This window comes from Mauremys mutica, chromosome 4 (assembly GCF_020497125.1).
Source record: "Mauremys mutica isolate MM-2020 ecotype Southern chromosome 4, ASM2049712v1, whole genome shotgun sequence".
Taxonomy (NCBI): domain Eukaryota; kingdom Metazoa; phylum Chordata; order Testudines; family Geoemydidae; genus Mauremys; species Mauremys mutica.
The window spans coordinates 151340685-151364189 of NC_059075.1; the positions used below are offsets into that span (position 1 = coordinate 151340685).

The 23505-nt window shown below is 51.4% G+C and overlaps 1 pseudogene; it reads left to right on the top strand.

Annotated features, from left to right (window-relative positions):
* The window catches only part of LOC123368378, a 35974-nt pseudogene extending 24362 nt beyond the window's left edge, over positions 1-11612 (top strand).
* Positions 11613-23505: the final 11893 nt, after the last annotated feature.

Genomic DNA, 23505 nt, shown 5'->3' on the forward strand with positions numbered 1-23505 from the left:
GGGATCACTCTCTGATATCAGCAAGTGCTGATCCTTTCCCATGTGTCTTTTTGGATTGGGCCTGCAGGGGACGACGATGATCTGCAACAAGATACTACATGGGCAGACGGGGGAAGTGTCTGGGCGCTTTGGGGCCAGCATGTCTGAAATCGGGGACATCAGCGGGGACGGACAGACGGACGTGGCCATCGGGGCTCCCATGGAGAACGACAATCATGGGGCCTTGTACATCTTCCATGGGGAAAAGGGAGGCCTCAGTCCCCAGTACAGACAGGTGAGCCCAGCTCCTGCGGGGAGGGGTCAGTACACAGCCCTGAAGGGACAGCATGGGGTCCCACAGCCCCCTAGTGCCCATTATATAGTACACTCACCCCTTCTGCATCCCTCACTGCTCTCTCTGCCCCACAGCGCATAGTGGGGTCACAGTTTCCCAGCAGGCTGCACTACTTTGGCCAGGCTGTCAGTGGCGGGACAGATCTGACAGGGGATGGGCTGCCGGACATCGCGGTGGGGGCACAAGGGCAGGTCCTGCTGCTGAGGTAAGTAACTCTGTGTTGTTGCGCTGCTCCGCACGACAATGTCAGGATTGTCTACACTAGAGAGTGTTTTCGATACAAGTTATGCTGATGATCTAAAAGAGCAATAATTTCATTGCTATTCCATGTCCACACTACGGTCCTTGTGCCAGCAGAGCCCACCCACACTTGGTGCTGTAGCACTGAGAGTGAGAGCAGTGCACTGTGGGTACCTATCTCGGTGTGCTGCTCCCCACATTCCACAGCTAGGTGTTGTGGGAAGGTGGAGTGGATCGCAGTGCATCATGGGTGTGGAATCAATGTCCCATGATGCAGTTCTTTCCATCCCAGCATTCCATGGGCTTGCGACTGCATTCTGTGGCATTTTTCAATGGTTCTTGTTTACTGTGCACCTGCTATCTCTGTCTGAAAAGATGGATCCTGCACTAATCTCTACTATTGTGGTCGCTGTTATGAACACATGTGGATGGTCATGCAGTATATCATCAGCTCCCAATCTGAACAGGAACCAGAGTTGCCTGACCTGCTGTGTGCCATGGAGAGAAACAACACAAGATTAGTTTTGGCATTCACGGAGTAGCTGAACACAGTGGACTGTAGCTTTTGAGCTTGGGAAACAAGCACTGATTAGTGGGATCACATTGTTATGCAGCTCTGAGATGATGAGCAGTGGGTGAAGAATTTTCAGATGTAGAAAACCACCTTCCTGGAACAGTGTACAGAGCTCACCCCATCCCTGCAGTGCTAGGACACCAAAATGGGAGCTGCCCTTTAAGTGGAGAAGTGCGTGGCGATAGCAGTGTGGAAGCTGGTGACCCTGGACTGCTACCAGTTGGTTGTGAAACAGTTTGAAGTCATCAAGTCGATCGCAGGGGCTGCGTTAATGCAAGTGTGCTGGGCCATTAATCAAATCCTTCTACGAAGGACCATGACTCTTGGCAATGTATGTGAAATAGTGAATGGTGAATGGGATTCCCTAACTACGGGAGGGGAATAGATGTAACGCATATTCCAATTTTAGCCCTGGACCATCTTGTGACAGAGTACACCGACAGAAAGGGGCACTTCTCCATGTTACTGCAGGCACTTGTGGAGCACCGTGGGTGTTTTGCTGACATCAACATGGGGTGGTCTGGGAAGATGCATGACAGGCGCATCTTCAGGAGCACCAGCCTGCACAGAAAGCTGCAAGCAGGGACTTTCTTTCCAGACCAAAAGATTCCAGTGATGGATGTTGAAATGCCTGTGGAAATACCTGTGCAATGTGCCTTTGGCAGATTAAAAGCATGCTGGCGATGCCTTTAGGGAAAGTTAGATCTTAGTGAGGAATATGAGAACATAAGAATGACCGTAGTGGGTCAGACCAAAGGTCCATCTAGCCCAGTATCCTGTCTACTGGCAGTGGCCAATGCCAGGTGCCCCAGAGGGAGTGAACCTAACAGGTAATGATCAAGTGATCTCTCTCCTGCCATCCATCTCCACCCTCTGACAAACAGAGTCTAGGGACACCATTCTTACCCAAACATTCCAATGGTGAGAGCTGCCTGTGGGGCTAAGGGTGAAAAGCTTGCTTGGGGTGGAGTGCTGAGCCAGATCACCTGGATGCTGATTTTGAGCAGCCAGATACCATGGCTACTGGAAGGGCACAATGGGAACTATTCGAATCAGGGAGGCTTTGAGACAACATTTTGAGACTGAGAACAAGTGATCTGGGATTAAGCCCAGTTATGTGTAGTGTAGACAAGGCTGCACGCAGTAGCAATACATTGTGTGTGTGTGGGTCCCCCCTGTACTGGAGAAAGCACAACGATAGCTTTGCTGCAGGGCTGGCAAGTTGCATGAGCCCATGATGCTTGGGTTCCAGGAATATTCTGGGCCTGGAGGCCTGGCTCCGCCAAAGTTTGGGTCCAAGTTCCACCCTCATACCTCCATGGTTCCTCCCCTGTCCTTGCTCCTCTTGGCTAAGGTGGGGCTGAGGGCGGCGGCATGCTGGTGCAGGGGTGGTGGTGTTCATGGCTCTGTGGATTTGTGGGTGGGGGTGCTGGGCATAGCGTGTCCAGAGAATGCATTGTGGGGGGTGCTGTGTGGCACCCCAAACTCCCTCCCAGAACTGGCACCCCCTCCTGAACCCATACCCTCTGCCCCAGTGATGAGCTGCCAAAATATTAACAACTGGTTCCCTCCTCCTCACCCCATGAGGGGGTCATGCCCCCCCAGGGACTCCTCCCCCATCCAACCCCCCCATGTTCCTTGACAGCCCTCCCCCCCCGGGTCCCGTGCCCTATCCACCCCCCTTCCCTGTCCCCTGATTGCCCCTTGCCACCCCATCCAACCCCTTCTCTCATTCCTGATGGCACCCCGGGACCCCTACCCCATCCAACCACCCCTTCTCTCTGTCCCTTGACTGTCCCTGGAATCCTTACCCCTAACTGCCCCCCACCGCCCCATCCAACCCCTGCTCCTTTCTGACTGCCCCCCCGGGACCCTTGCCCCCGTTCAATCCCCCTGTTCCCTACGCTCTGACCGCTCCAACACTAATCCATCCCCCCAACTCCCCTGCCCTCTATCCTACACACCCTCCCTGCTCCCTTACTGTGCTGCCTGGAGGTGGGGGCCCAGCTGGGCTGGGGCAGGAGCCGCGCCACCCGGCCGAGTTCGCGGCCGGACCTGGGGGCCGGGCAGGAGCCGCGCCGCGCTGGCCGGCGAGATCGCAGCTGGACCTGGGGGGCGGTAGCCGCACCGCCCGGCCCCAGGGTCCGGCCACGACCTCGCCAGGTGGCGCGGCACCTGGAGCCCTCCTCCCGCTGGCGCCCCTGCCCCCTGGCCCCAGCTCAAACTCACCTGGTGGAAGCTGCTGCTTCCTTCTCAGATCCTCCCAGGCTTCCCGCGTGAACAGCTGATTCACAGGAAGCTGGGAAGGGGGAGGAGAAGCCGGAGGAGCTTCAGAAGAGGAGGCAGAGGCGGAGTGAGGTGAGCTGGGGCCGGGGGAAGGGCAGGGAGCTGCTAGAGCTTTTGTTAAATTTAAAAGCCCTTTTGGAACTAGTTGTCCCTCCAGGAACAACCGGTTCTAAACGGGCGTCTAAATTTAACAACCGGTTCTCACGAACCGGTGCGAACCGGCTGCAGCTCACCACTGCTCTGCCCCAACCCAGAGCCCGCATGCAGCCCCCAAACTCCCTTCCAGAGCCTTAGGCACCACCAAAAATTATACAAACCTGCTGCCCCTGCTTTGCTGCTCCCTTCTCTGCCCCCCGCATCTCCACTAGCAGAGCTGCGTGTCCATAACCCATCTCCCTGGGGTGCTCTGAGCACATCCAGGCTGGGTGGGAGGCTCAGAGGGGGCCTGGCCCCATTGCAGAGAGCAGCTGGGTGATGGTTCTGTTCCCACCATGGCAGGTCCCGGCCGGTGCTCAGAGTCGGGGTCTCCATCAGCTTCCAGCCCCCCACGATCCCCACCTCGGCCTTCGACTGCCAGGGGCAGGAGCAGCTCAACACAGAGGCCAGCAGGGCAGAGGTCTGCTTCACCGTCACTAAGAGCACCAAGGACAGCCTAGGTCAGACCAAACCCACGCCCCCGCTCCCCTCCCCCCTGAGCCAGCCAGTCCCCTGCCCTGGGGATGGATCGGAGCCAGCGCCTCCTAGAGGGGAAAGGCCCCATGTCCCATTTCCCCTTCAGGTTCCCACTCTCAGTCCCTCATTTTCCCTCCCCTGTAGGCAATGGGATCTCCAGCACCATCCAGTACAGCCTGGCCCTGGACCCCGGGCTGACGAAGATCCGAGCCGCCTTTGACTCCACCGGCCCCGTCCTGAGCAGGGAGCTGCGGTTCGGCATTGAGAAGAAATGTGAGACGTACCGGATAACGTTACCTGTGAGTGTGGGGGGTTCACAGCTCCTTCCCCTCCTGCTGTGTCTCCTCCTCCAACCCTGCCCCTTGGTCCCAAATCACCCAGAGAACAAACCTCTCTATAGATCCCACCTTTGCTCATGGGTCCCTAAGTGTCTCTGTGTCTCCCCAGCTCTGTCCCGAGGACACACTGACCCCCATCACCCTGCGCCTCAACTACACCCTGACGGGGGAGCCCATCGCTGCTGCCGGCCGCCTCAGACCCATCCTGAGCGAGGACTCTGTGCCAGTGTCTGCAGGCTCGGTAAGGTTCCAGGGCCAGGCCTCACAGAGGGTCTGCTGCAGGGATCGATCCAGTGACGTTGGTATTTAAAAGCGAGAGACTGAAAAGTGCAGAACCAGCAGCAGCTTCCTAACCCCCTCACAGAGTGCAGATACTAGAGGGCGACAGAGATGGATGCCCAGTTTGCCTTGGCTACGGACCTGTCTCCCCTGGGTGGCAACATTCCAACTTCTGCTCAAAGTTTCCAAACTTTCTGTCCAAAAACCAAAATATTTTTGGCTAAAAAAATGATTTTTGCTGAAAATTTTTCAAAACTTAATTTGGCCAGGGCCCCCTAGAGGGGAAAGGCCCCATGCCCTGTTCCCCATCCCCCAGCGAGCCAGGCAGGCCCCCTGCCCTGGCACCCCTAGAAGTGTGATACTGTTGCTGGCCAGAGCCAGGAGGTGGAAGTGGGAGGAGGGGTATGGGTGAGTGAGTGGGTGGCACGGGCGAGGCTGAGGATGGGTTTAGCTGTGCTCCAGTGCAGGGGACTGGGAGGTGCTGGGGTAACTGGAGGGCACCTGGGTCCCTGCAGTGTCACTCTGGCAGATGGATGCTGCAGCCCTCTCCCCATTGACCCCTGCCCTCCTGGCCTCCCCCCAGCTCCCGTTTCAGAAGATCTGCGGCGCGGATGGCCACTGCGATGACCAGTTAGCAGTCTCCTTCAATTTCTCTGGGTAAGTCACCAAATCCTCCCCTCAAAAACACCCACCATGGGGGGACCCGTCCAGCTTGAGCACACCTTGGATTTCCAGTGCTGATGGATCTTGGGTGGGGGGCACTGCTGTGGCGAAGATCGCAGCACTGGGGTCCCCACTGAGCACTGCTAGAGGAAGTTCACAAAGCAGACAGGGCACTGCCCTGAGGAAGCACAGCGCCCCCTATTGAGCTCTTCTCTGCAGCACAGAGACCCCTAGTGCAGCACTTGGTCATAGGTGCCAGCGCTGACTCCAAGGGGAGAGCGCCCCCTACTGAGTCCTTTCTTGCAGCACAGCGCCCTCTTCTGGACATGACACTCCAACGCCACTCTCCAGTCCCATCCATCACACTCCCATCTCTCTCCTTTTTTCCATCCTTTGCCTCCCTCAGCCTCAAGGAATCGACCATGTACGTCAACTTCTCCGCCAAGGCGGCAGGGACAAGTGTGCCAGTGACACATCGGTATGAGGTGAGGACGGCAGCACAGAGTGCGAGGAGGGAGACAGGGCAAGAAGGAGGGAGTGGAACTGCCTGAGTCAGATTTAGTGCGTTAGAGCTCTGGCAGGGCAGTGGGGTCTGAGGGTTAGAGAGGGGACTGGGGATCAGAGCTCCTGGGTTCCCTTCCTGCAGTGCCCTATGGAGAGTCTGTTTCTTTCAGGTCAAGAACCTGCGGCAGCGAAGCGTCCCCATATCGGTCACGTTCCAGTTCCCCGTGGAGCTGAGCGGGGTCCGGGTGTGGGACGCCTCTGAGGTCGTCCCCTCCAAGGTACCTGCCTCTCCCTGCCCTTGTGTGTGTGTGTGAGATGGGCCCAGTGACACCTGCTCTGCTCTACAGCGCCCCCTGCTGGGACAGGCTGTCTGGGGGGGAAAGGCCCTGCCCCAGCCTCTGAACCAGCCAGTCCTGTGCCTGGTGCCAGATTGGTGCTGGTGCCCCCTAGAGGGGAAAGGCCCCATGTCCCCTTCCAACCCCATTAACACCATGTGTCTCTCCCTCCCTAGCCCGAGCTGGCTCAGTGCAACAGTGAGGTGGAAACACCCGATTCAAGGGACTTTGTGAAGCAGATGAGCGAGCGCCCCCTGCTGGTGAGTACAGGCCGGTGCAGATCCCAGCAGATCCTCTCCCTCTGCACTAACACAGACAGCAAGTGCTATAGACAGACCCAGACCCTCATGGCCATGCTGAGCCCCTGCATACACCCTGCCTCACCCGGCGATATCCTTCCACCCCCAGGACTGCTCTGTGGCCACCTGTAAGAAGATCCGGTGCAGAATCGCCTCCCTGGAAATGCAGCAGCCGCTGGAGTTCATGATCAAAGGGAACGTCAGCTTCCAGTGGGTCTCCCAGGTACGAGAGCTGCCTCTGCCTCTTGGCACGAGGTGAGAGATCCCCCCATGTGAACAGCCCCTGAGCCCCTCCCCAGAGGTGGCTGCATCTCAGTGCTGGGCCAGGGATTGCTTCTATGTGAACGGCCTGTAAATTGCTCTGGGTCCCCCTGGGACGATGCTCTGGGCTGGTTTGAGTCATTTCCGGTCAGGAACGGTGAATTTCTCTGTTCCAGACTCAGCAGCAGAAAGTGAGTCTGGTGAGCGAGGCCCGGATTGAATACGAGGAGGAGAAATACACCCAGAAGGAGGGATTCGTCCAGCGCCAGGTACCAGAGTGACTGCTCCTGGGATAGAGAGAGCATCGGCTAGTGGTTAGAGCTGGGAGCCAGGACTCCTGGGTCCTGTCCCTGCTCTGGGAGGAAGTGGGGCCTGGGGATTTAGAGCAGGGGTGGGTGATGGTGCCAGGACTCCTGGGTCCCCATCTCACAGCTCCTCTCCCCCAGGTGCAGACGGTGGTGGAAGTCTATAACTACTTACCTATCAGTGTGGGCAGCAGTGTGGAGGCCTGATCCTGCTGGCTCTCATCACCGCAGTCCTCTACAAGGTGAGTGGGGCAGGGCTTGGAGCAATTTACAGGCCGTTCACATAGGAGCTATGAGGGCGGGGCCTGTGGTTCTCCCAGCTGGTGGAGAAGGGACAAGGGTCTTTCCTTTATGGGTTCCCACAGCCCATCCCTCCTGCTCCTCCACCATGAGCCTGTGTCTGTCTGGCTCTCCCCCTCTCTGCTCTCTGTCTCCTTCCAGTTCAGCTTCTTCAAGTGCCAGTACAAGCAGATGATGGAGGATGCTGTGGAGGGCGAGGGGTCTTGCCTGACCCAGAGTGTGCCACGGGCAACCCCCCTGCTTCTGATACCCCCAAACAATAGCCCCCCATGCGCTCCCCTAGATGGGTCACAGAACCCCCAAATTTTAATTGCTGAAGCTGGGCACTGTCTGCCACCCTCCTTGTCCCCCTCCCCAACAGGCACAAGTTGTCAGTGTTGTCATCTCCCTGGAGTTTGCCTCCCTCTGGGTTGCTCCAGATCCACCCCCATCTCCTTATGTTGCCACCTCCAAGATGCAGAGAGACCAGCCACTGCCCATCTCCCAACCAACAAAAGTGACCTAGTGCCAACTAGAGCCAATCGTTACTCAAATTAGGCTGGGCAGAATTCTATTTACCTTCTTATAATTTTGATGGAGAACGTGGAGGTTATTTTTATAGGCATTATTTTTTTAGAATTCTATTGATTTAAATTTTGATGTGGAAAATTCTGGGTTTTAAGCTTCCCACCCCTTTTTATCAATTTAAATGATCCCGGTTGTGGGAATTTGCGTGTGTCAGGGGTCAGGCCATATGTGAAGGTCAGACAGTTATTTAATGGCAGTAGAGGTTGGGATTCAAAAAATTAAAGCTTTATAACTATGCTGGGAAGGACTGGATTTTTATTGGGTAAATGTTGAATTCATCACACACAGACAAACTGCTGGCAAAATATTTCCATTGCTAATAATCGAAATTTTCCACTTGAGAACATATTGGAGTTTGATTTCAGGCAATTTACTTTGTATTTTTTGACACGTGCTGTTAATAATTTGTATTTGAATAGTTATAAAATGTGACCTTTTAAAATCAATCTCTGTTGTCTTTACAGAATTAGGGTTTGATTCAGGGCCGCCCAGAGGATTCCGGGGGCCCGGGGTCTTCGGCGGCGGGGGGCCCTTCCGTTCCGGGACCCGCCGCCAAAGTGCCCCGAAGACCCGCGGCGGGAGCCCCCCGCCGCCGAATTACCGCCGAAGCGGGACCCGCCGCCCGGTCTTCGGCGGTAATCCGGTGGCGGGGGGGGGGTCCCCGCCGCGGGCCTTGGGGGCACTTCGGCGGCGGGTCCCGGAACAGAAGGGGCCCCCCCGCCGCCGACGACCGGGCTGCGCTTCGACGGCGGCGGGTCCCGCTTCTCCCCCCCCCGCCCGGCCCCGGGTCCCGCTTCTCCCCCCTGCCGCCGCTGCCGCTGCCGCTGCCGCCGCCGCTGCCCGGCCGCCGCTTCTCCCCCCCCCGGCCGCCGCCGCCGCCCGGCCGCCGCTTCTCCCCCCGGCCGCCGCTTCTCCCCCCCCCGCCCGCCCGCCTGGCCCCGGCCGCCGCTTCTCCCCCCCCCGCCTGGCCCCGGCCGCCGCTTCTCCCCGCCCGCCCGGCCCCGGCCGCCGCTTCTCCCCCGCCCGGCCACGGCCACGGCCACGGCCCCGGCCCCGGCCCCGGCTTCTTCCCCCGGCCCCAGCCTCGGCCTCTTACCGAGTGCGTCGCCGGCAGGGCCTGAGCTCCGTCCCGCTCAGAGCCGCGTGGTGAGGGGGCGGGGCTGGGAGCTCCACGCCGAGCGGGGCCGTTGGAGCTCCCAGCCCCGCCCCCTCACCACGCGGCTCTGAGCGGGGCGGGGCTCAGGGGCTCGGCCGGAGTCTCAGCGCTTGATGCGCCGAGGCTCCAGGAGAGGGGCGGAGGCGGGAGCCTCCGCTCTTCTCTTGGGGGCCCCTGCGGAGCCTGGGGCCCGGGGCAAATTGCCCCCTTTGCCCCCCCCTCTGGGCGGCCCTGGTTTGATTCCCCTCCCCCACAGTAATTTTCCACAACTGAAAATTTAAATGAAAAACATCAAAAACTTTTGCTTAGAAGTAAACAGTCCTGTCCATGGAAATTATTTGAAAAAAGAATTGTGCCAAGCCTACTTATAACATTTAGAAACACAAATTGTCGACATCACATGTCAAATTGGACAAAGTAATTATCCTGAAAGCAGCCCTAGTGACACTCTCACGGCCACAAGTTTTCTACACAATAAGGTGGGACACTAGAAAGTTCTCCAGGAGCATTTTTCTTTCTTTGACTAGCTGCACGTTTTGATTGTTATCGATGGAAACGTTTTCCCTTGGTTTGGGGGTGTGCGGGGTGAAACTGATGTTTGCTGACAATTACTGCTAAAAATCTCATCGTCCCAAGCCTACCTAAAACGCAGAGTGCGTGGGCAACAAAATCAACCCCCTAAACCCCGAGCCCCTATATAGGTATTACTGTGTTCTGTTAGGGAATGGCAGATCCTCAGAGCTGCATTCTCCTGCCCTGGTGAGAAACTAACAAATAGATAAAGAACAAAGGGCACTCCCATTTGGTGAATAGAAGAGATGTTCAGTAGTGAACAGGGGTGAGGCTCTCGCCCCTTTCCCCACAGCTGCAGCCACAGCCGTTCTTTCTTGCCACGTAACACAGGGAGCCCTTGCCTTGCCCTGCCCGTCATGAGCCCCCACACCCGGCGCCTCCCAGGAGCTTCAGCCCAGGAGGGAGCCTTCCCCAGAGTGTCCCCTCGCAGGAGACCCGCCTCTCCCACCCTGCTCCTGCCCCTCCCTGTTGGTGAGCTGTGAGTCCAGCTCACGTCCTGGCACTGAGAGGAGCTGCCGTGGTTCCACAGGCTGAGCAGGGTGAGCTGCGCCCCCAGCCACGTGTCCTGCGTGGTAGATACAAATTCAGTGCACGTGTGGCTGCCCATACTCGTGTCTGGCAGAGGGACATCAAACCCCCATGTGTTAAATCTTTTCACTGGCAACAGGCAATGCAGGACAAAAAGTGGCCAGGCCAGTTAAAAATCATCCAGGTGGCAATGCTACATGGGATGCTCCAGATCCATATCCTGATGCCCCTTGCTGAACTTGAAACCTCCCACCCTGAGTTTCCCTGACGGGGCTGGGAGCCAGGACTCCTGGGTTCTATCCCAGGAGCTGTGGAAGGGAGTGGGGTCTAGTGGGTTAGAGCAGGCGTTCTCAGCCAGTGTTTGTGCCACGCTCGGCACAATGGGGCTCGCTTTCAGCCACAGTCTGTGCAGCGCCTGGCACAATGGGGGCCCTGATCTCAGTTGGGGCCTTGAGGTGCTACTGGGTTACTTCCAATACAACCAAGCTCTGAGTCATTTGCCTGCCTGGTCTGAAGTCTCACGTCACTTCAAACTGTCTCTCAATACTGTGGGTGTGTGTTTGTGGGAGTGACAGGGGCTGTGCTGTCCAAGCTTCCACACCACACAAGGAAATGAAATCACTTTAAAACTGATTGAAAAGGAAAAAATAAATGTCTCTGTTCTGCAGGTTTAGCCAGAGGAACTTCCTGCCACATGTAGTAATGAGGCTGGGACCGAATACGTTCCTGTATTCACACCCTACGTACTATTGTAATAATCTTTGTACAAAGGATGCCTTGTGAGGTATAATTCGAAAACTCACAAGTTGTTGATCAGGATTGTCCTGATAAAATATGTGTCTCAACATTGTATGTAAAGTTTTATAAGATTTCCCTGTATGATGTTACTGACCCGTGTTCCCAACCCCACAGCCTTGCTCACGCAAAAGTTGGCAACCAGGTGTGGTCTCGAGAAAGGATTATGTGCCTGCCTGAATTTGCATTTAATCATTAAACCGTCATCGATCAGGGAGGGGAAAAAAAGGAAGCTCAAACGTGTGAGGAAAAGCCAGCTGTGAACATCCTTCCACATAAACTGTGTGTCCTAGTGCCCAGCTTGAAATGTTTTTCAACAGTGGGACTGAAACTATAAAAAGGAGGGACAACCCCTCCTTCCCTGCCCATGGCATTCACTGCACCTGAAGAGAGAAAGGAAGTATTCACTGGATGCTGAGGAAGAGGGCCTGATGTACACAGTTTGATCTGGAAGGCAGCTGAAAGCATGTGGTGAGAAACTTTGCTTGAATAGGCTATAGTTTAAGTTAGGCACTAGTAAATGTTTCATCTTTATTTTCTTTGTAACCATTTCTGACTTTTATTCCTCATTAGTTGGATTCACTTAGAATCTCTCTTTGTAGTTAATAAAGTTGTTTTATTCTTTTATCTAGTCTAATGTGTTTGAATGGCAGTGTCTGGGTAACTGTTTTGGGGTGGTAAATTGTGGGCACAGGAATAATCTTACAGGAATAATGGACTTAATATGATTTGTAGTGTCCAGGAGAGGGCTGGGCAGTACAGGACATACATTTCTGGGAGAAAAATCTAAGCCTGGGTGTGTGTTGGGGTCACCCTGCTGTATAACCCAGGCTGGTAAGAGCCAGAGTGTAACCCAGGTGTGGTTAGCAGGCTGCAGTTATACACAGACACTCAGGGTGTGAGTTGCATGCTCTTAGGCTGTTTGTGAGTGGCCCAGGTGGGACTTATTTCAGCAAGACTTTGTAAGGCAGCCAAGGCTTCAGGGCCGGAGGGTGACAGAGCTGCTCATTAGCCTGGATTGTACCCTGGCATGTCAGAGGTCTGTAAACAGGACTCTCACGTGGGAGTAAAGGGGTTATATTCTCTTGGTGTTTGGCACTGGCGTGACCGCTGTTGGAAAGCCGTGTCCGCTAAGCAGTGTGACATAATGTTCATGCCACTCAGGAAAGACAAGAAGTTCAGGCGCTTCAGTGCTATAAGGCCTATATCATCACTTCCATGACATAATTAATCTAAGCAGTCCATGGCGTAGGCTAGGGGTTGGCAACCTTTCAAAATTTCACTCTAATTTAAGTTCCGCGTGCCAGTAATACATTTTAACGTTTTTAGAAGGTCTCTTTCTATAAGTCTATAATATATTATTAAACTATTGCTGTATGTAAAGTAAATAAGGTTTTTTAAATGTTTAAGAAGCTTAATTTAAAATTAAATTAAAATGCAGAGCCCCCCGGGCTGGTGGCCAGGACCTGGGCAGTGTGAGTGCCACTGAAAATCAGCTTGCGTGCCGCCTTCGGCACCCGTGCCATAGGTTGCCTACCTCTGGTGTAGGCTCACCCACAGTCATTCCTCAAGCCTACTATGGGCTTTCAGGTCCTAGAGAAGTGTGTTTCCCAGATAGTCTCATTAAAGTTCCTAAATTCCCATCCATCATCTTGGTAGAGAGCTGGTGGGTTCATTTTGTGTCTCCTTAATGATAAAATATCAAGACGTTTTTCTCAAAGCAGCTCTTGGTTTTTTTAAAATAGCAAGTCTCCCAACCGCACTCGACACCCCTGCTTCCCTCTGTAAAGCTGAGCTGATCACTTGGCCTCTGGTCTCCTTGCACCATAACAAAGACCTTGGAGGGCCATGACAAGCATTCATAAAGCAATCCATATAGTAAATGATCATTAGTGTTAGTCCAAGGGGATTGTTCTCTCCTTCTCTTTCTAGAACTAGGTAAAATGAAAAAGGAAGCCCAAGAAGGGTGTTGGAAACTGCACCTCTCCCCCGTTTCCCATCCTGCTGATGAGTCTCCCCTAACACAGAGCCTTGTGAGTATCCTAAGTCAGCGTTCTGTCTGGGGCTGGAGGCTTTTGAGATACATTTTAGGGAACACCTAGTGTACAAAAGCACAATGGGACGGGCTTTAGAGCTCCCAAACAGCTCTCGTGCATTCAGCTTGGCCGGATGATTGTGTGTTGGGGCAGGGCGGGAGGACGAACTTGATTCCCCTTGGGAAAATGACCATCACTGAAAAATCCTTGGATATTCTCAGCTCCTGGTCTTTACTCCCTTCCTATTCAGCCCAGGGTTTCCTTTTTCAGTCTGAATGAAATGTATTCAAGTTGTAATCACACCCACTGTTCCCCTATCTAACTCACATGCACTCTTGTATTCCTCACCCCTCCCCACCTTCCGAACGCTCTCACGAGTCATGGCTACATCTTAATCCTGTCCTTCGTAACGGAATCTGGCCTTAGTGTCCCGATTCCTGTATGCTAAGGTACTTCTAAATTGCTGCTCAATCTCTTCATTCTTTTAACATTCTCCAGAGTTAATCTGTCATGTGGATTTTGTCATAATTCAACAGATTATAATAAAGCCAGGGATATCTTGCTTTGTCTCTACGGCATTCTGGCATCTGCGTGAGCTGCACGGGGCTTGTCCTGTGCTCCTCGTTGCATGGAAGATATTGCTAAAGCGATGTGTACCTTTGGTAGAGGGAAGGCCAGCTCCCTCTACAGATAAGTATAGAAAATGAGGCGGGGGAAAAATCAGTCTGTGTGAGCTGTTTCTATAGGAATATCTAATATGAAATGAACCAGACTGGGAGGCACTGTTACCATTACACACACACAGCTGATCCATTTTCAATTGCAGTACAAGCCAGTCTTTGAAAGGGGGTGTTTCAGGCAAAGTGTTCTAACGTGAGCTATACAAATCTAGGCTTCAGAGGGAGTCGTGCATGACTATGCAATCATCAGGCCACCTGTTTACAGAGGTGAAGGGTGTACGTGTGAGAAACAATCAATGTTTATGCAAGCCAGGTGCTCTGAGCAGGGGGTTGGACTGGATGACCTCCTGAGGTCTTTTCCAACGTAATCTTCTATGAGTCTATCGTTCTAAGGGGTCCAGAGGGAAGAAATCATAACTATACAGAAGACGTAGAAGCCATTAGGGTAGTGTGGGGGAGATGGTGGTGGTTTATTGTTAACAATAATGATCCCTGGGTGGCGGGAGGGGAGACAGCCCCAGGGGTTAAAGAAACTGAAGCCAACAGGATCTGACAAACAAGCAGCCTCAAAACTAGGCTTCACTGCTTCCCATCAGCAACAAGAGTTCAGCACTGAACTAATTAGAGCTGATGTTAACTCTACAGCAGGGGTAGGCAACCTATGGCACAGGTGCCAAAGGCAGCACACAAGCTGATTTTCAGTGGCACTCACACTGCCCAGGTCCTGCCCACCAGTCAGGGGGGCTCTGCATTTTAATTTAATTTTAAAAGAAGCTTCTTAATCATTTTAAAAACCTTATTTACTTTACATACAACAATAATTTAGTTATATAATATAGACTTATAGAGAGAGACCTTCTAAAAACGTTAAAATGTATGACTGGCACGTGAAACCTTAAATCAGAGTGAATAAATGAAGACTCGGCACAGCTCTTCTGAAAGGTTGCTGACCCCTGCTCTACAGTGTAACGATGACATTTGAATGCTCTGATATGATTCGCAGGAGGGAGGGGAGTTAACGCCTCTCAGCTCTAAGTTCAGGCTGTCTGCTGAAGACAACACTGGACTAGTTTGCACTTAGTTCAGATGTGAAAACATTATCTATTATCTTTGCAAGCACAAGCGCTAGCACTTACCAAGCCTTCACTAGTTTAGATATTATGGAGTGGTGGCCAGCGCACCGCAGTGAAGGTTGCAAGTGAATCGCTGGTATAAGCCTGACGTTAGCCCCATCCTAAAATCCATACAAAGGAATAACTGCATCAGTCAATACTGCCTCTCTCTGGCCCTGCTCTTCCTCTGCTGGCTCCCAGAACCTCTCTCCCTTCCTTGCGCCCCACTGCCCCCTGCACCCCACAGCTGGTCTCTGGCTCCCACTTTCCTAGCCAGCACCCTGCAGTCGCTCTGGACCCACCTCTCTCTCTACCTAGCCTAGGGTTGACACAGTTCAGATTCCCAAGAAGGGGTGGTGGTGGAGGAGTGGGTACAGTTGGGGGTGCTTGTGGGGGTGTTGGTGTCCTGAAAGGAATACCTGGGGGCTGCTGGAGCATTTGAGGTGCTGGAGGGGAGTGTGTATATTAAAAGGGAGTGCTGGAAGAGGTATTTGGGGGTACTGGAGGTGTGTGCATGTACTGAGAGGGGTACCTGGGGGTGCTAGCAGGGTATTTGGGGGCTCTGGAGAGGTGTGTGTACTGGGGGGTACTGGTAGGTTTTTAGGGGTGCTGGAGTGGCACCTGTCAGTGCTGGAGGGGTATTTGGGGGGTGCAGGAGGGGTATGTACCACATCTGTCATGAATACAGAGGGAAGGGTAGCAACTGCCTTACCTGTAAAGGGTTAAGCAGTTCAAATAACCTAGTTGGCACCTGACCAGAAGGACCAATGAGGAAAGAAGATACTTTCAAATCGAGGAGGTGGGGGAGGGAGGATTTGTTTGTTGTTCTCTTTTGTTGCTCCCTGTCTGGACGGAGGGAGAAGCCAAGCAGGTACAACATCTCTCGAAAATATACCTGGAATAATCCATCTAAAACCACAGAAATTGTAAGTAGGGCAAGGAAATGTGTAAGGTTCTCTTTTGTTTTGGCGTGTGAATTTTTCCTGTGTTACAGAGATAATTAAAAAACAGGAATAAAACTCTCTGTGTTTTAAATCTTTTTATTGCCCTGTAAAGTTACCTTCTATCCTGATTTTGCAGGAGTGATTCTTTTATTTTTTCTTTACAATAAGGTTCTTCTCTTAAGAACTTGATTGATTTGAGTGTCCTAAAGACAAAGGGTCTGGTCTGTGCTCCCATTGCTAACCAATTGGTTGGTAATTTATTCTCAAACCTCCCCAGGAAAGGGGGTGAAAGGGCTTGGGGGATGGGGATAGAGATTCAAAATGACCTTTTCCTGAATTTTTGTGTAAATCACTTGGTGGTAGCAGCACTACTGTCCAAGGACAAGGAAAGGATTTGTGCTTTGGGACGTTTTAACCGAAGCTGGTAGAATAATCTTAGGGGGGTCTTTCATGCAGGTCCCCACATCTGTACCCCAGAGTTCAGAGTGCGGGGGGAACCCTGACAACATCTCTGATGTTTCTTATGCCCTCCATCCCTTCCACAAACACCTGGAAGACGATAGACATCCTCACTGCTCTTCAGTCAGATGGCAACTGAGCCAGTGCGTTCCCTTTTCTCCTCACCACCGAGTCTCTGAAGCTTTCACTTTCACTGTTTGTGATGCATTTTTAAAGAAACAACGTCTGCATTACTGAACCGTAAAACAGTCATTAAGAAATATCTTCCAGAGCAGCCATTGTGGTGGATGCTGGAGCAGCTCTGTAGGGCCTGGCCTTGGGGAGCTGGGTGACACTGTAGATACAGGTTTAACACTGGTGAAAGGATTAAATATGATTTTAGCTGAAATTGGTGTGCGCATGGGCTAGCCCCGGCTCCTCCCGCTCTTCCCAAGGCCCCTCCTCTTTTGCCCTCCCTCCCACGCAAGAGCCTAGAGGCACACCCTCCGCTGCCGGCTCCCTGAGCTCCAACCCCAGTGCCAGGCCAGAGGTGCAGCCAGAGCACCCCAAGCCCCAGCACTAGTGGGCAGGCAGATGGGCTGCGGGGCTGCAGCACGGTCCTGGTGCAGGGAGGACGGATGGATTAGCATGGCCCCAGCCTGGGGGATTTCGTGTGCACCGTGGCCCCTAGTCTGCCTACCCCAGCCTGTGACACAGGGAACAGCAGGTGGGGGGGGGGCCTGTAGGTGGAGCATGGGCGAGTCCATGTCAGGCTGTTTGGGAAGACAGAGCCTTCCCATGCCTACGCTACCCACCGCCCCTGGGTGTGAGCATGGGTTTGTTTTGAGCTGGTATTAACAAGCATGACCTTGTTTTGCAAAAATAAGGCCTCTGCTGAGCCAAATGGTCTTAGGCAATTTGGACTTTCCCCACAAAAAGACAAAGGAGTGTTACCAAAACCCCCTCTCAAAACAGCAGTGTTTTGCTGGAGAGCAGAAAATAGAAAAGTGCTAGTGAAACAGAAGGGAAAGCGAATGTTACTGAGACTGTGAGGCTGCAACCGAAAGGTGTCAGTCCAGCCCTTGGGTGCAGCTACCAAGACTATTCAGGGTAGAAAGCTGAGGCTGGACATTAAAAGTTCTTAGCCTTTAGTCAGTGTAAGATGCGGACTAATCCCTCAGAACTCTGAAGGGCAGAATTACCCTAGCTCGGAAAGCAACATCTCTGACTGGACCTTCAGAGGATTGTTAGGACATCTGAAGATGTCTACGAGTTCCTGCAGAGACCAGGACCAAATCCACGAGAGTGGCCATGCACCTGGTACCTGAGACTAGTCCAGAGGAAGAAGAACAAAGTCAAGTGAGACCTACGTAGTGTAGGATCCTGCCCTTCATCTCCAACCAGCTTCCCTCATCTGGTGCATTGGGATCCCACTGAAACACAGTAGTATTAAAGCACTGCTTACTTGACTACAGTCAGGCCTCGATTTACATGATACTTTTTGCACAGTTTCAGTTACACATGGTCAATTAATTGTGACCCTTTATTTTTGTACATGGTAGGGATTCACATTTACATGGTGCAGCACAGTGGTCAAGATGTGTGTCATATGTCTCACCCCCACTCTGAACTTTAGGGTACAGATGTGGGGACCTGCATGGACACTTCTAAGCTTAATTACCACCTTAGATCTGGTCTCGCTGCCACCATCCAGATTTCTGAGTATCTGGAACACTCTCTTTCCCCCCAAAACCTTCCCCTCCCTGGGTATCCTTGAGAGACTCCTCCACCAATTCCCTGGTGGACACTGATCCAAATCCCTTGGATCTTAAAACAAGGAGAATTTAACCATCCCCCCTCTTTTCCCCCACCAATTCCTAGTGAATCCAGATCCAATCCCCTTGGATCTTAAAACAAGGAAAAATCAATCAGGTTCTTAAAAAGAAGGCTTTTAATTAAAGAAAAGAAAGGTAAAAGAAAAAAACCTCTGGGAGACAGCATACCAGCTGGTCTCACAGACAACAAAATTTAAAACACAGGATGTTCCCCTGGGCAAAACCTTAATACTCACAAGAATACCCAAATTTGATAATTTCCCTAATTGGACCAAGACAAGTTACAAAAGAAAATAAACAAACCTATTTATCCCTTTCTAAAACTTACTACTCTGATAAGAGGCTGGTTCCTTGATCTTTTTCACTCCAGCTGAAACTGAAAACTGACTAAACAAAGGAAACGTCCCTCCTTCCTTTTGAAACATCTTGTTCCCCCATTGGTTCCTCTGGTCAGGTGTCAGCTAGACTAGGTGAACTTCTTAACCCTTTACAGGTAAAAGAGGCATTAACCCGTAACTATCTGTCTATGACATGCCCCCCCCAAATCTCAGACAGTGTTGAACCACACTGGCAGTGATTTCTTCCTAGAACTTTAGTATAAACAGATTAATAAAACACATGCACCGCTACACATACTACTAATTTTGTAAAAACTACAAGGCTTTTCACATTTCAAGGACAATTTTAACCAGTCAACTCTGGGAAACTTTCACGGGAGAGTGCATCAGCTACTTTGTTAGAAGCTCCTGAAATGTGTTGAATTTCAAAATCAAAATCTTGGAGAGCTAAACTCCATCGAAGAAGTTTTTTTGTTGTTTCCCTTGGCAGTATGAAGCCACTTTAGCACAGCATGGTCTGTTTGTAGCTGGAAACGCCGTCCCCAAACGTATGGGCGTAGCTTTTCCAGGGCATACACAATGGCGTAGCATTCTTTTTCACTGATGGACCAGTGGCTTTCCCTCTCAGACAGCTTCTTGCTGAGAAACACGAGAGGATGGAAGTTGTGATCCGGTCCTTCCTGCATTAAAACTGCTCCCACACCACACTCAGATGCATCGGTGGTTACTAGGAATGGTTTGTCAAAGTCTGGGGCCCTTAGCACAGGGTCAGACATGTCGCCTTAAGTTGGTTAAAGGCCTTCTGACACTCATCAGTCCACTTAACTGCATTTGGCTGTGTCTTTCTGGTCAGGTCTGTCAGTGGGGCAGCGATTTGGCTGTAGTGTGATACAAATCGCCTGTAATATCCGGCCACGTCTAAGAATGATTGGACCTGTTTCTTTGACTTGGGGATAGGCCACTTTTGGATAGCATCCACCTTGGCCTGTAGGGGAGTTATCGTTCCTTGACCCACCTGATGTCCAAGGTAAGTCATTCTGGCCTATTTGACACTTTTTAGCCTTAACAGTTAGTCCTGCTGCCTGATGTGCTTGAAGACTTTTTCCAGGTGCTCCAGGTGTTCTGCCCATGAATCAGAAAAAATGGTCACATCATCGAGGTAGGCAACTGCAGATTCTCCCAATCCTGCTAGGAGACCATCTATAAGTCTTTGGAAGGTGGCGGGTGCATTTCGCAGTCCAAAAGGGAGCACATTAAATTCATACACCCCTGCATGGGTGATGAAGGCTGATCTTTCCTTGGCAGGTTCATCTAGTGGTACTTGCCAGTACCTCTTGGTTAAGTCTAAGGTAGAGATGAACTGGGCATGTCCCAATTTCTCCAATAGCTCATCGGTGCGTGGCATTGGATATTTGTCGGGATGAGTTACAGCATTTAGCTTACTGTAGTCCATGCAAAAGCGTATTTCCCCATCTGGTTTGGGAACTAGAACCACTGGAGATGCCCATGCACTCTTAGAGGGGCGGATTATACCCGTCTGTAGCATGTCTTGGATCTCCCGTTTTATAGCAGTTTGGGCATGAGGTGACACCCGGTAGAGTGGGGTTCTAATTGGGTGAGCGTTACCTGTGTCAATGGAGTGGTATGCCCGTTCGGTCCGTCCTGGGGTGGCTGAGAACATTAGCACGAAGCTAGTGCACAGCTCCTTGATCTGCTGTCGCTGCAGATGTCCAAGGGTCGCAGAGAGGTTTACCTCTTCCACGCCACCGTCACTTTTTCCGTCATAGTAGACACCTTCAGGCCACTCCCTGGGCTGTTGTCAAGGTTCCTCCCCCACTCTGATCCTTAGGGTACAGATGTGGGGACCTGCATGGACACTTCTAAGCTTAATTACTAACTTAGATCTGGTAACACTGCCACCATCCAGAAATTTCAGTGTCTGGATCACTTTCTGTCCCCTCAAAACCTTCCCCTCCCTGGGTAGCCTTGAGAGGCTTTTTCACCAAGTTCCTGGTGAACACCGATCCAACCCCTTGGATCTTAACACAAGGAGAATTTAACCACCCCCCCTCCCTTTCCCCACCAATTCCTGGTGAGTCCAGATCCAATCCCCTTGGTTCTTAACACAAGGAAAAAAATCCATCAGGTTCTTAAAAAGAAAGCTTTTAATTAAAGAAAGAAAGGTAAAAATTATCTCTGTAAAATCAGGATGGAAAATACTTTACAGGGTAATCAGATTTATATAGCCCAGAGGAACCCCCTCTAGCCTTAGGTTCAAAGTTACAGCAAACAGAGGTAAAATCCTCTCAGTAAAAAGGAACATTTACAAGTTGAGAAAACAAAAATAAGACTAACATGCCATGCCTGGCTATTACTTACAAGTTTGAAACATGAGAGACTGATGCAGAAAGATTTGGAGAGCCTGGATTGATGTCTGGTCCCTCTTAGTCCCAAGAGCGAACAACCCCCAAACAAAGAGCACAAACAAAAGACTTCCCTCCACCAGATTTGAAAGTATCTTGTCCCCTTATTGGTCCTCTGGTCAGGTGTCAGCCAGGTTTACTGAGCTTCTTAACCCTTTACAGGTAAAAGAGACATTAACCCTTAACTATCTGTTTATGACAGCTGTAAACTGGGAAACCTTTAATTCTCTGGAATAAAAGACTTAAGAGAATTAACATGGTATACCTTAGGCTTTATGCTGGAGGTGGGGGATGCTATGAGATAGGTAACAGCTCCTAGGTGCTCCTGGACCGTGAATGGTCCTTCCCACGACGCTTCCATTTTATGGGCCTGGAGTGCCTTTAAGACCATGACTTGGTCTCCTACTTTGAAGGACTGTTCTCTGGAATGTTTATCATACCAGGCCTTTTGCTCTTCCTGAGCGTCCTTTAGGTTTTCTTTAGCAAGGGCTAAAGAGTGTTGGAGGGTGCTTTGTAGGTTGCTTACAAAGTTCAGAATGTTAGTTCCTGTATAAGGCGTAAACCCCTCCCACTGCTGCTTTACCAACTGTAATGGCCCCTTAACCTCGCGGCCATACACATGTTCAAATGGTGAAAATCCTAAACTGGGATGTGGTACAGCCCTGTAGGCAAAAAGCAACTGCTGCAACACTAGGTCCCAATCACTGGAGTGCTCATTTATGAATTTACGTATCATGGCCCCCAAAGTTCCATTAAACCTCTCCACCAGGCCATTGGTTTGATGGTGGTAAGGAGTGGCAACCAAGTGATTCACCCCATGAGCTTCCCACAAGTTTTTCATGGTCCCTGCCAGGAAATTAGTTCCCGAATCTGTAATGATGTCAGAGGGCCAACCTACCCTGGCAAAAATGTCTGCTAAGGCCTGGCACACACTTTTAGCTCTGGTGTTGCTTAGAGCTACTGCTTCCGGCCATTGGGTAGCAAAATCCATGAAAGTCAGTATGTACTGCTTTCCTCAGGGGGTCTTCTTTGGGAAAGGACCCAGAATATCCACAGCTACTCGCTGAAATGCGACCTCAATTATGGGGAGGGGCTGGAGAGGGGCTTTGACCTGGTCTTGGGGCTTTCCCACTCGTTGGCACACCTCACAAGATCGGACATAATTAGCAATGTCCTTGCCCATTCCCTCCCAGCAGAAGGACTTCCCCAACCTGTCTTTCGTTCTGTTCACCCCAGAATGGCCACTGGAATGCTACCCACTTCTGCCAGGTCAGTTAAATTAAATCAAGAGAGAACAAATGTGAAATCAAGACAAATAGATTTAGTCTGAAACCTGGTTTTGGGGCCATTAATTGTAAGCCCTTCAGGGCAGGGATTGTCTCTGTCCTGTTCTATTAAAACATCTAGCACACTGGGGCTTCTGGGAGGGATTTCTCCTCAGCACCCAGCTATTGCTCATTGTGTCTGGGAGAGAGTTGGGTGAGTACATGCTGCACATATGGAGCATGCTGTCCACAGGATGCCTTGGGATAGGGAATGGTATGAGTAACAGTTGAGTAGATGGCTGCTTCTGCTCACATGCCTTTTAGGAAGGATGGCAATAGGCCAGGAGGTGAAGCTGTTGGAAGCAGCTGCAGGGTTGCATAGGAGCAAGGGCATCAGGATATGAGAGACTCCATCCTCCCTTCACTTGGTGGTCTTGCAGAAGTTCCAACTGTGAGCTGTTGATAGCTCCTCTGTCCCCTCCTCCTGCAGTGGCATAGTAACTCCAGGACACTGTCCTCCACACAGTAGGGACAGATAGGCCAAAATGCCCCTCCTTACAAAGGCAAATTATGCTTTTCATGAATCACAGCTGCATGCTACCATTCCCACAGCCCCAGAAGTGCCACAAGACCATTTTATCATTGTTTTACAAAGTACCATAAGCCTGTGAAAACAAAATGGCATGGCATGACCAGTCAGGCAAGCAGGCACAGCTTGGGTTTTCACTAGTGTCAGGAAAACTTAGCTTTTTTTTAGTGTAAATGTGATCTTTGGAAGGCTTCAGGAAGCAAAAAACCCCAAACTTTTCCAAAGATGATCTGAATATAATTGTTAACAAACATAGGTGCCAGGAAACTCTCCTGTTTGGGAAAATGAGCAACACATCAGTAGCTACTGTATTAAAGTATTTGGGCCAATGTTGCAAAAACATAAAATAATTGCTGTACCCAGTGTGATGGGTTGGATCACAGAAACCCCCTTGGGGCTGCCAGCTGATGTGCCAAGACTACTTCTGCCCCTACTTTCCCTGGCAGCTTGGGACTCCAGCACCCTGTCTTGTTGAGCCAGACACGCCAGTCTGCTCCAACACAGTCCCAGGATCCTTGAATCAGGATCAGAATCAGGTTGAACCAAAGCTGCAGACTTAACTGAAAGCAACTTAAGAAGTGTTCCTGTCTTTAACACTCAGGTGCCCAACTCCCAATGGGGTCCAAACCCCAAATAAATCCTTTTTACCCTGGGTAAACTCATAAATTGTTTGCCCTCTGTAACACTGATAGAGAGATATGCACAGCTGTTTGCCCTCCCCCCCCCGTATTAAAACATATTCTGGGTTAATTAATAAGTATAAAGTGATTTTATTAAATACAGAAAGTAGGATTTAAGTGGTTCCGAGTAGTAACAGACAGAACAAAGTGAATTAC